The sequence below is a fragment of the Thalia democratica genome, chromosome 9 (assembly GCF_965202585.1).
Source record: "Thalia democratica chromosome 9, ktThaDemo2.hap1.1, whole genome shotgun sequence".
NCBI classification, from domain to species: Eukaryota; Metazoa; Chordata; class Thaliacea; order Salpida; family Salpidae; genus Thalia; species Thalia democratica.
Genome location: NC_139173.1, coordinates 34,735,527 through 34,746,888, shown reverse-complemented (window position 1 = coordinate 34,746,888; position 11,362 = coordinate 34,735,527).

Sequence of the window (11,362 nt, the reverse complement as noted above, 5' to 3'; positions counted from 1 at the left end):
TTGCCAATGTGTATGTTATTATCGTTATATGTGGCGCTGTTTACTTGTACAACTAAATAATAGTTAATCAGATTGTATTTTTGAAAAATTTAAATTTTAAAAAGAGAAAACATTGCTTTTGGTGGATTAATATTTTACTTTAAAAAAATTTTTTACTAAACAAGCTTTACTTTGAAATTATTTTTTGAGTTGTGAAATCTTATTTTGTTTAACTTGTACGAACACACATTTTATGAATTTAAAGAAAAATAACTAAATAACTAAAGTGCAAATGTATTTAAATACGAAAATGCACTTTTATTAATTCAAGAATAAATATAAGAAAAAGCAGAAAAAGCTGTACAAGATGCAAAAAAATGTTTTCTTTTTCTCATAAATACGTTTTCCTGTTTTATACATAACGTGATACGCCATGCCGTTATAAACAAAACCACTTTGAATCAAGCGGTCAAAAACCTTTTAGTTCTTTTCATTAAATTTGTCAGAACTAGACGGGTGATAGTCTGAGTTAAAAACCCTTAATTTTCTGGGTTCGACTGAAACTTCAAGGTACTTCCCCTAATATTTATTGAGTCAACAAATTTCTTTAAAGCTTTGTTTTTTTTATATACCCTTATCCCTAACCCACCTTAACCAAACATATTGAAAAACTAGTTTTAAAAAATGTTGACCTTTTTTCTTACCTAATGAAAATATGTTTAAGCCGACAATACTTATTTCAAAATGTTTTAAACTAGTTAAAAGTATATGTAAAACTAATTGTAAGCTAACCAAAGCTTATTAAGCATTTACAGATAATATATTTTTACCACTAAACTACAAACTTAATGAAAGAACTTAAAAAATCAACTTTATAAACGAAATGAGACTATTTATACTTTACCAAAAAAAGTCATACTTAGAAAAATAAACTTTTAATTTTTAATCATAAATGTTACACAAACTTTACTAATCTAAAAAAACTATTATAATAAAACTAGTCAAAAGACCATCTTTATTATACTTACTCAAAATTCCACTTGAAAAAATACTCGCAATTTAACATACGAGGTATTCTTGATTATAATTGGTTGATTTTTCGCGCCAACTTTACAAAAATCTGCTCAAAAAGACAAAGCGCACCTTATCCCATTCTTTGTTTCAACGAAATGAATGACTCAACTCAACACATAAGCGACGTTTAGTCGACAAACAAGATTTTTTTTGGTGTTAAACCACTGAAAGTATGTAAATTAAAGTTTACACTATACTTTAAAAATTTTTGATAAAAAAATATATCAAAGCTACTGATTAATGTAATTTTTTTTTTCTTTTTTTGGTACAATGTTTTCAATTAAATTTAGTAACGATTTTCTTAATAAACTAAAATTCAATCATTTTTACATAACACCTTAACATAAGCTGGTTTTGTAGAAAAAAGAAAAAGAATAATAATTACGATAAAACTATAAAATTTAAACAAACATTAATTTTGAACAAGTACCTTTTCTAGACAATGCTAAGTTTTTGAAAAACAAAAAAAAAATTACTGTGTTGATTTTGTTTAGTAGTCTGTGGGTACGAAATAAAATGTTTAGTATAAAGTGTTTACAATTGAAAAAAGTTGTTTTTTCTTCATTTTAATTTAAATACTGATACTTGTCAAAAGTTTAATTTCAATGTCATGGTGTTGTTTACAAGTTACTTAGCGTAGCTACAATTTTTTTCCATTTTTGTTTGTCTATTATGATTTTTTGATTTTGGTGTTTTCAATTTTTGAATTTATAATTCTTAATTGTTTTACGAAATATACTATTACGTGATAACTTTCTAAACATTTTTTTTATTTTTTCATGTTCTAAACTAGGGTTGTAAAGCAGTTTGTAAAGTTTTGTGTAATTTATATCATACACAACAATACATCCTTCAAAAATGATGTGTTATTTCCTACTTATGTTTTAAAGTTTGATTTTAAATTTTTAAGAGGTGTAGTTACGCTTAATAAATGTTTCAATACAAACAATTCAATCTCCCAAAAGATTTTTATCAAATGAATTTTTTAAACAGCAATAATAATTTTAATACATCTAAATACTTCGACAAAACATACTTAAAGTTTTTAATAAAAAATGAGACATTACTAATGCTTTTTTTCTACCAGTTTTAGTACAGTCTGTAGTTAAATTTTAACACTTATTCAATGTGTGCATTACAAGTCACTAATTCTTGTACAGTGTGTGAATATTCTATCCAGAAACATTATTTATAACGGCAACTACTATCAAAAAAATCTGACCTAAAATCAACTATTCTAAAAACACTATCGGATTAAACAGTATCATATGACACATAGTTTACCTTTAAAAGACCTTTAAAAAAATTCTGTTAGCTACTAAACTTAACATTTTGTAAAATATTTTTTACTTGAAACCAAATTAGTTTTTTTAATTTTTGACGTATGTGACAATTTTAGTATACAAGTAAATAAGTTGTAGTATAAATTTATTAATGAGTTTAAAACCTGTATGTTTTTAGAAACATTATTGCAGTCTTTGACTTGGTATATTTTGGTATTAAAACAAAAGAAAATGCTACTTAAGAATAAGTTGAAAAATTTACAGAGACCGAAAAAACAATAAAGTTACAAGTCAAAAAATAACTATTTTTAAATGTTCAGCAATTTGAAAACTATTTATCTAACAAACATTTTAAAAGGTTATAGCATTGTTTATTGAACGATAAAAAAAGCGCTCAAAAAGTTTGGTCTAAGGAACTGGTGTACAAAGTAACCTTTCGGTTATTGAAACGGTTTATATAACGGTTTATTAAAAAAAGATTTTAGGTTTTTTATATATCTTTATCACTATGAAAACACAGTTTCGACCAGAACTAAATAAATTTTATCTTGGTAGCACAAAATAACTAGCTTTAATTTAAATTTCTGCCAAATAAGGCTATTTTGTTTATTAATCTGTCTTGTTTTTCTTCCATCTTTGAAAACTTGGTATAAAATTTTAATGCTACTTATTAAAAAAGTTAAAGTTTCTGTTGAAATTTGTTCGAACTATGTACTAAACAATTTTACTTACTTCAAAATTTGTAAATTAGCTTATTATATGCTTGTAGATTGTTAAGTTTAATTAAATAACTAAAAGAAGTGGTTGACCTAAGATTTGTTTATTTAAAAAAGTCTTTATACTTAAATAAAGAACTTTTTAAAGCTTGTGTATTCTAACTTTACAGAAAACTTAAAACAGTTCTAAGAAAACCCTCTGTATTAAAACGATGAGCACGTAATTTAAGTATTGAACTATTTTACTCTACAATTTATCTAAATAAATTGAAATGTTTAGTTATTTATTAGGGGTGTGTTTTGACTGGTTTTCTGTTGCCTGTGCACCCCCTAAAAAAGAAGTATAAGGAAAAAAGGTGATATTAACAATTAAAACATTATCTAACCGAGGACTTTACATATTTAAGTAGATTTAGTTGTGGTTTCTTGCTAAACTTTTGAATAATGTTGAACTAATACGACGTAGTTTTGTAATTTTTAATGTAGAAAATATGTAAAAACTGTAAAAAAAATGTAATAGTTTCAAAAGTTGCACATATGAAAAGTAAAACTATCGAAACAATATAAGCCAATCAAAATTGTTTACAGAAACTATTTTTGAATGTTATTACAAGTCAAAAGGTTTCATTTATTAACGTTGGAAATTTTTATTTTTGCTTATACTTCGTTTACAAAGAAATAATTGATTTTTGATTAAAATTTGATGTTTAGCTAATTATTTTACTTATTAGTATTATTTTAACTGGAATTGTTTGACTTATCAATTTGTTTACAAAATGTTGAATATGTTTTACTATTATTAGGACAAGTTAGTTACTAGTTTTGATTAATTAAATAGTCAAGTTTCTTTTTTATAATTATTTTAGTTATTCATACTAGCTTCACAATGTAAAGCAAAGTTTTCACATTGTCAATGATAAATGATTTAGGTGTACATTTTAATTGTTTTACTAAAATTTAAAAAACTGTATTAATTATCAATAGTTTGCATTCTGTTTGACTAGTATTTCAAAAAAAAAACATGTAGCTAAGAAAATATTAAACAGTTATATAGTAGACAGTTAAGAAAATTTCTAAAGTGTTTATTTAAAGCTACCACAGAAAATGCTTTGTTTTTTTAACAATAAAAAGTGCTACCCCACTGAAAAAAGTATAGACACACCCCTGTTACCTACTACCAATATACTTCATAGACTATTTTGTCAAACCCTAAAAACTAAATTTAGTCTATTTTTCTATTAAAACATTTTTATTTGTTTTTTATTTCTAAAACATTTCATTTAAATAATATGAATTGTGCGTCTAAATGTAAATATGCTTTTAGCTTATACTTTTTTTTAATAATTTAAAACTATATGAAAACTTTTTTCTTTAAAAAACTTTAGTTTTTTGTTTTTTAATTTATAACGGAAAACTAAAGACTGTAGTACAAGATCTAATTCTATAAATCCTTTTAAAGCTTTTGAAATTGTAAGATTGGTACTGTTTTCATATAGAGTTTACTTAAAGTATAAGTCTAGTGTAATTTCGCTAAAATTTTATAGCAAAATGATATACTTTTAAAGGCGAATCGAACATAGCAATTTTTTTTAATAGCGTTTTTGCACTAAACCTGTAAAAATTGGTACAAGATGTTTTAACTTTAAAAATTATCAGCAGTTGTATTCGCTAGACTTATAAAACCTTAAATTATGGCAAAAATATATTTTTCAGGGGTTAGTACAGCAGTAATAACAGAAGTAAATAGAAATACCCAATTGATTTGCTGCTAAACTAAGTGATAATTTGTAGTTAAAAAGAAATGCTTCATATGAAATTATGTTTAATATCTAAAAATTAACTAAACGCTACGTTACCTACCAACTTGATAACTCATCGCCAATCGTCGTTAGCTAGTGGCGTCACAATTAAGTCTTAAAGTTTTTTAGAAAGTTTTATTTATCAAGTCTAAGATTTAAATGAGATGAACTTCGAAAACTTAGTCGTCCAAAGTAAACTTAAGCAAGTATAAATTTATTACAGTTTTAATATAAAGTTTTATTAATATAAAGTTTTCTTTACTTATTTTTACCGTAAAAAGTAGACTAAAGTTTAGTAGTAAACCTTCTGTCAAAGTTTTAAATAAATAATCTGGTAGACAAATTGAGGTGTTAACATAAAAAAAATTATTTTTTGAAGCTCACTAAAGTACGATTAAAGTAAACTTCATCCAACTATTTAAATGTTTCTAAATTTTTTTTTTAATATTTACAAATTTATTATGTTTCTAGATATTAATGAAACTAGGGCTCACGGAAAAATGTGAACCGCAAAATATTTTAAAACTTATATTTCAAACATTTTTTATAAACTAGTTCGTGCAGTATAATGAATAATATAGTTTATTTTGTTTTTGTACAAAAAGTAATACACATGTTCAACTTGAAAGTAACATTATTTAACAAGTATACAAAGGAAAGTACAACAACAATTATTTTTAAAACATCAGCTATACAAATGAAATAAAATAAAAACTAATACTTTTTTTTGTACAACAACATCATACACAATTATATTTGGTTAAACGTGAATAAATAAATAAATCAAGATTAGTATATGTCATTTTTAAAATAAAATTTTTGAACTTGAAAGTAAGTTACTAGAACTAAAATAGTAAATGCAAAAACGATAGCATGCAATTAAGTGTTTTTTTTTTATATAAAGTATGTTTGTTGCACCAAAGAAAAGTATATGACTAAGCTAATTTTAAGAGATATCATCCGAAACAGCAAACTATTGACTTCAAAAGTAACTAACCGAACTATTTTTTACCAAACTCACAAAACTTTTAACATTAAAAAAAGTAAGATAAGCAATCTAGTTCGTCACATTTACGTGCAGCAAATTCGATAAAAACTTGTAGAACACTATGGTAAATGAGACAACACTAAAAATATTTGCTGCTTTTCCGTATTTGGAAACCTTCTTCAAGTTTTTTTCCTGAACATCATCTGCATCGTCATCTTTCTTTGTGTCGGCTCTTTTTCTTAAAAAATATAAATTGTTGCTAGAATAAATAAAAATACCAAACAAAAAGTAATTGTAACGCTGAAAAAATATTTTAAATGCATAAGAAATGTTTTAAAAGCAAAACCTTTTCTAAAGTACTAACTAGCGCAAAATTTTTATTTAAGTTGATTCATAATAAGTAAAGTTAAAAAATGCATTATGTTGATGTGAGGTTACAATAAAATATTGTTTAATATTTTAAGATCAGCTTTGGTAATCAAACTTGTTAATTGTTTTGTTGTAAAATACTTTATTCATGTCGTTTAATAAATACTTTATAAAAAATTATTTTTACTGTTAAAGTTTTCATGAAGAAGTAACAAACTGTTTTTTAACTTACTTGCTGAAAAAGTTTTTAAATTAAATTTGTTTTTTATACATTTCACTATTTTTTTTTCTAACGTATTTAAGCCTTTATAACTGGAAAAGCTTAAACTTTTAGTATTCTAAAACATTTAAATACTTATAATAACTAATTTTAAGGCAAAACTATAAAATATTCGTAAATCAGGTTTAGTAAAACTTATTTTGCTTGTGCAAATTATTTTTTTATGAACTTATATGTATAGAAATAAGTTAAAACAAAAGGATCAAAAGCTTGTTTTATATACTTCTTAATTAAATAAAAATTAAATAATTTTTATCAACTCAACTACCTTAAATTTGTAAAAAAAATCCTAAAAACTTTTGTAAACAATGTGTGCTCATTTTTTACACTAATGTGATTTTATCAACGAAAGCCTAAAAGTTAAACTTAATAAAAGTAACTTAAGATATCGCTAGCATATAAAACCATTTATGATGCTTATAAACTCACTTGAAATAACAAATAAAAAAATAAATGCTTATTCACCTAAAACTGATTCAAAATTTTGTATCAAATATTAAGATGATATTAATTGAGATTAAGCTTTTATACAGACGAAACTATCACAAGTTTATAAACAAATTCTCGTACTTGCAAAACCAGTTGAATCATTTTAATGGCCTGAAATCGTGGCATAAAATATAAACAACTAAGTTTGTTAAAACTAATGCGAGTTTTTATAAAACTCTAATAAATTATGATAGCAATTTTTGTTATGAAAATCGGTCAACCAAAAATGTATGTTTTTTTCACATAAACGCCATAATGTTATTCCAAGTTTAGCCAAATGTCTTTTTCCATGTTTATATTAAATACATTTAGTTTATAAATTAAACAAAGCTGTTTGTTTTTTACACATAATTGGCAGTTTTATTCCAAGTTTAGCCTAACTTGCATATTTATATTAAAAAAATACAAATTATATATTCGACTGATGATTTCGTTTGATTTATTCGAGTCAAACGAGTGAAACACTGTTTTGATAGAAAATTGAAATTTGGAGTTAAACTTAAACATAAATGAAAAACTAACTCTTCTTTGAAAATGCAGTAACCCAAGCACCACAAGTCCAAAACCGAAACAATAGGAAATGTGTGAATTAACATTTTCAAATAAATAGACGGTTCACATTTCCCATCTGAATAAAAACATTATTATGATTAAAAAAATCAATTTTTCTTAAAATTTTATATACACAATTGAACATTTTTTTTAAAACGTTTATACACACATGTTTAAATATCAAACTGTGTGTGTTGACAGTAGGCTTGATTTATATTTGTAATTAATTTTTTTTTTACCAAAGTTAAAAATAAACTGCTTTGTGAAAAAAAAGATTTGCAGGCTTTAAAAAAGGGTTTTTACCTCCCGCTATCTTCTTAGTGGTAAACTTTTTTTTTTTTAAATAATTATAATGAAGGGAAATATATGTATTAAAATTTTTAGATATAAAGATGCTTCCTTCTTCTCGCTTGAACAAAACACATGATTAAAATCAACCAAACAACTTTTCTTCAATATTTATATATATACAAGTTGAAATACCAAACTGTTTCTCAGTGCGATGATGCGTAGCGGTTTCGGTTTGCGTTTTAATTTCGAATTTTCCTTCGTTTTTTTACACATTACTTCAGTTTTAAACTAAAAAACTCTTTTGGAAAAAAATTGCAGGTTATTTTAGCTTCTTTCTTCGTGCGCAAGTTATCTGACGCTGCCTTATAAGTAGTATACAAATAACAATTATTTACTTTGAAAATAACTAACCCATCGTAGAACCAGTTTTCGCAATTGCATGTTTGTTTATTTCATCCCATGCAACTATGATAACACATACTTTTACTTTTATAAACATGGTTTTTTAGTTGAATAAATAAATAACAATAAATATTTTGCAAATTAAATATGTTTTTTACTACCAGATTTTGGCGGCAAAAAAAAATTACGATTATTTCAATTGTAATAAAATAGTAAACTGCATATAAATAAATCGAGCAATTTTTTTTAAGACATACAACTATAATTAAATAAATATAGGCTGTTAGTTTATGATGTTATATGCTACGGCTTTTAGTTTAAAAAAAAGAATAGAAAAAGCTATAAATATAAAATTTTTTTTTTTGGTTTTTTAATCTTTTTTTCAAGATTATTAATTATTAACTATTATTATTTTTTGTATAAACTTTTAATAAAGTTAAATACATAAGCTTTTCAAGGTACATTAGACTTAAATGTTTTAATATCTTTACTAATCAATAAAAATTAGAAACAACATTTTTAGAGAAATAATTTAATATCTTTATAACAATATACAAAAATTAGTTTTGTTTTGTGCATGCCTTGTCTACAAATGAGAGTTGTAAATTATAGGCTGAAAATTATTATAAAAAAATAACTTTTTATGACGTAACTATTTTTTGTTAGTCTTTTTAAATTCGTTATATATAACTAAAATTACTCTATAATATTCATAGTTTTTAGCAATTTTATTCCGAAGAGAGCTAATCGAAATTAATCAATAAACTTTTTTCGAAAATGAGTCAGTTATATTTAAACTTAAAAAAAATTATTATAAAGTATTAATTTGTGGCTTTCAAATAAATCACAGGTTTAAATGATGAAACTAAAAATATTTTAGCTTAAATTAATTTTAATATCTTCAGAATGAAAAAAGCTATCTTAAGATAAAAAATTAATTGTTATAACTATTTTTAAAAGTTTATTTACATTTAAGATTAAAAACCCTACTGTAGGGGATTTTTCGGTAGTGATATATTTAATTTGCCACGCATGTTACCATGTCTGCTCAATAGTTTTATTTTTTAAATATGAGGCATAAATAAATAAATAATAAGAAATAAATACATGAAGAAAAACTCACCAATAGCAGCTAAACTAAACCTGTAAAAACAAAAATTAACAGTTAAACTTGAAATACTTGTAAAATACTTAAAATTACTAATATATAAAAAGTGCTTTCTATTTTAACTTGATACTTTAAATTATTTTGTTGCAAAATAATTATCTATATATACAATTATAACAGTTTGGAAACTTACATCCAAACCATAACTACGATTGAAAGTTTATGAAACTTTTTCTCGTAGAGCTGACACATACTTTTCTGTTAAATTTCAAAAATCTGTAAACAAGTATAGTTGTAGCACTTGAATATTTTGAATGTTTCATTTAGCCTTATGGTTGTTTATTTTTAATTTTTAATTTGTAGTTTACTTTGTAAGAAAAAACCTTTTTACATATTACATTATTACAAATGAAAAACATAAAACTAATTCAAAGTGCAACATTTAAGAGATTACATTACTCGATTTTATTTATAAGTATCAACATATAAAGTATTGTATCAAAAGCTTGACGGTATTTTAGTTTACTTTAAATTACATCAAGACAAGCCAATAGAAAAAAAAAACAATCTAAACTATTATTGCTAGCAAAACTACTTAAGTAAAAAAAAATTAATATCATACCGATATCAAACTAAACTATGTATGAATAATAATAATCTAGCTTGATATTTAATATTTATACTACAAACTTAATGCATGGCAATTTTGTGAAAACTGAACATAGTTACAAAATTAATCTTGTTCTTTATGGAGATATTTCAGCTAAACTTACTAAATGAAGCTTAACTGTGCTTAGTTTTAAGCTTTTGTATTATTCTTTGTTCAAATAACAAAGTAGATATGAGTTTAAGCAAATTTTAAACGAAGCTATTTTGTAATTAGAAAATTTTCTAATAATTTTCGTGTTTAAAACCGATTATGTGGCAACTTTCAAAATTATAAACTGCTTTCTTTTTATTAATTAAGTTTTTATAGTTCTAATTTCCCTGTTTTTAATTTATTCTTGACTAAATTGGAGTTGAAATTACGGCTTAACAGTTTTAAAAATAAACACTTTGTACTCAATTTTATTTTGGTATACTTTTAATTTCCAAACAACTTCAACATTAATATGAAATATTTTATTCTAACCCAAGATTTCTAAAGCTAATAACACATTAAAATGATTTATACTTTACTATTTTTAGTTTTTAATAAAACTATTAAGCCATACGTAAACAATTTTGACCAAAAAAGGTTGTTTAATTACTACTACCTCAGAATAGTACTGATTTTTTATGAACATTAATGTTATTTCAAAATACAGTACAATTTAATTTAGCCTTAAGCATATCAAAACGTTTATTTTTCTTTGTTAAGTTTTAGAATAGTACGTCAATAAGCTTTTTTTTAATTTTAAATCTTTTGTTTAAGGTTTTTGTATGAAACATCGTTATCGTTTACCTTATAAGTACATAACGTTCGATTTTTTTGAACTTAATCTGTCTATATTCGGTTGGTTTAAATCTACTTTTATTTCAATAACGTCTATTGTTCCTTGTACTTCAAGTCTTTAGACCAAACTTTTTGAGCATTTTTTATCGTTAAATAAACAATATATATATATATAGATAGATTTAAAGCAGTAAGTGCTAATTTAAACTGACGACTTCAAGCGACTAACCAAAATAAAAAAGTTAGAGAAAATAGTTGTTGAAAACTTATTTTTTCTAAGCAATTTAGTATAAACAGTCTAAATATAAAAAGTCTACTATTCAGTACATGTGTAATCTTTTCAGCGAAAACTAATAACTTTTTCGTGTCTGATAAAAGCTTTTTACGCGTTACTATACACGTTATTGAATATTGTGTATTGAGGTTATGTGTGTTGATAACGAAATAGGGGAAATATATTTAGTTTCCTGAAACAATACTTTGAAATTGTGCCCAAGCATACAATATATAGCAATTTGGTAATAAATAACAAATTTTAATTAATTACACTTGTTTTAGTGAGCAAAAAAACTTTCATTTCTATATTAAGTTTACAGA